This window comes from Lactuca virosa, chromosome 1, assembly GCF_052849685.1.
Source record: "Lactuca virosa cultivar CGN04683 chromosome 1, Lactuca_virosa_CGN04683_v6, whole genome shotgun sequence".
NCBI lineage: Eukaryota > Viridiplantae > Streptophyta > Magnoliopsida > Asterales > Asteraceae > Lactuca > Lactuca virosa.
The window spans coordinates 245,690,230-245,692,804 of NC_136426.1; positions in this window are offsets into that span (position 1 = coordinate 245,690,230).

Below are 2,575 nucleotides of genomic sequence, written 5' to 3' on the forward strand. Positions count from 1 at the left end.
TCAACACGATAGGTTATAAACCTTAAGTCGTGTGCTAGTGAAGAACCTCAGGTTTTATTCTTGATTAGTTCTTGAAATTCTTTTTAGGATCTTTAAGACTCCCACTATCCTCTTGACATATAAGACTATCTTGCCAAATATTCAAGAGATAGTGCGGATTCTTTATCAAGACAAACACTTCACACAATTGGCCTTAGTTGGTCTTTGTTTTATCCAAAACATCACAACTTACCAATTTCAAATGTACAAGAGTAGGACACTTTTACTCTTACATTTGACAAGTGTTTTAAACCTTTATTTAAGATATGTCACTCAAGTTACAATCTTGGAGTATGACTCTAAGAATTGTTTTGGAACGAAGTATGACTCATATTCCTGATCTAACCATTTCAACAATTCATGACTCCTCTTCTTAGTCATAAGAATGCACTAAGATGACCTTTAGAGGAATAATTGTGATATGATTTCTAAATCATTAGGATGATCACAAACATGATACTAAAGTACTCTCCCATCTTTTTAGATTTGAGAAACTTTTATCTTTCTGCCTAATTTGATTCTTCCCATTCGTTCTGCCATACATTAAGACTTTTCCAATGTTTCAGAATTATACTTAAACTTGTAAGTATAACCATATTTACTAAACTTTAGTAAATCAAATAGTCTTAACGAGCTTTGTGGTGGACATGACCAGTGCACAAGAATGTGTACTCGATCCCTTTAGTCCTTCACTTGACTCACACATCAATGTGAATAAGTAATTAGTCTTGATTTTCCAATGCTTGAAAGTTCTCATTCATCATACTATTCAACTTGCATGTTTCCAAGTTTCGGTCCAATTGAAACTTGGGTGATGAGGAACTTTCTGATTTGGTAAATTTAGACACTACCACAAATGAAAGAATCAAATCCATTTTCCAATATTGCTGTCAGTGGAATCATATAAGCAACAATTTTCCACAAATGCCATTGTAAGGATACTTCAAATAAATAAAATTAAACAATTTTCTTTTATTTTAAAACTTTGCGGAAAAACTTATCCTTACAATCCACATGGAAAATCGTTGTTATCTATTCCTTAGCAATATATCATAACTTCTTAAGCAACTGCTCAAAATTCTGATGCGATCGAAATCCACCTTCGCGATCAGAATCATCATATACTTCCTTTAAGATTTCTCTCTATTCTTTGATTCTTAAAACATCAACATGTGACCCAGTCACATCATGTAATGAGGATCTCAGAATAGAACTTAACAGAGTTAGATAATGGGCTCTACCTGATGTAGAGTCAAACTTATTGACTTTAACATCCTTAGGTAAATTTGGCAGCTTTGCAATCAACGCCCCTTCCTTTGGCAAAATAAACATATGGACCCTTTGGTAATGGGACTATCTCAGACTTAGCCTTTCTCTTTACCATTTGGTCAACCGGGTTGACTATGACCAATCCCTTTCCATTGGGAAGAGAATGCTTTTTCTGGATTTCCAGTGTCACCATTGTCACTGTCCATAAATTTTTTTGGAAGTTGATCTTCTAATCAAATTTGCTTTACTATCGTTCCAAATCATTGCTGATTCAGCAGCACCAAGCAAATAGATATGATCATTAAGGTTCATGTCATAGTCTGTTTCATAGTAGTCCCAAAGGAACTCACTATGTGACTTAGAAAGTAGTTGAGCCACCAACTTTCTCAAGACTTTGACACCCAACTCTCCCGGCTTGTCAATATGTGACTACATCTCCAAGATGTGATCACACCTAGACCTTGCCTTGCCAATAGGGCTTGAGTGACCTTAAACTTTTTAGGAACTTGTGGGTTAGGGAGAATAATTGGAGGAGGTGAAAGAAGTATGATATCTATGGGACATCATCTTCATTTAGGAAAGCTTGTTTCAAGAGATTCGGGAAGATCATAAATGTCTAGACCAGACATCTTTTTGGGAGATATTCAAGATAGTTGATTTAAAGTCCTTAATATGACACCCAATATGAAATATTAAGGCTAGGACCCAACAAACTATTTTATAACTTACAAGAGGGATGCCGTACTCCAAGCTATAAAATATTTGAAGATAGGTGAATGACGATTCACCAATTTCCACCATGAAAAACGAAATAATTTATTAGGTTTTAATTGGATTTGAAAGTCCTAGATCTTTGAGATTCATTGAACTGTTCAAAGGCATGTTTCAATCTCGAGTGTGCCCTTCAGGTTTTGTGACTGGGATGCCGAGGATCACAAAACAAGGTGTGAATAACCATGCAAATATACTTGGTACCCTTAATATTTACCCCTTAATCAGTGTGCCGGTTAACCACACACGCTCCACCGATACTATGATAAATATTAAGTTACCCTTTGCCTACCTTGTTAAGTCCAGGTTAGTGTGCCGGTTAACCACACACGCTCCACTAACGACTTAAGCAAAGTGCAAAGTGTAATTTCATGGGCTAGCACCAAATTCATATTTTCCTAAGTAACTAAGATTGGGTATTAATAAGAGTTTAGTTACTTAGTATTTATCATTAATACTTTTAATGAAAGGAGAATTATAGTCCTTGTCCTACCCG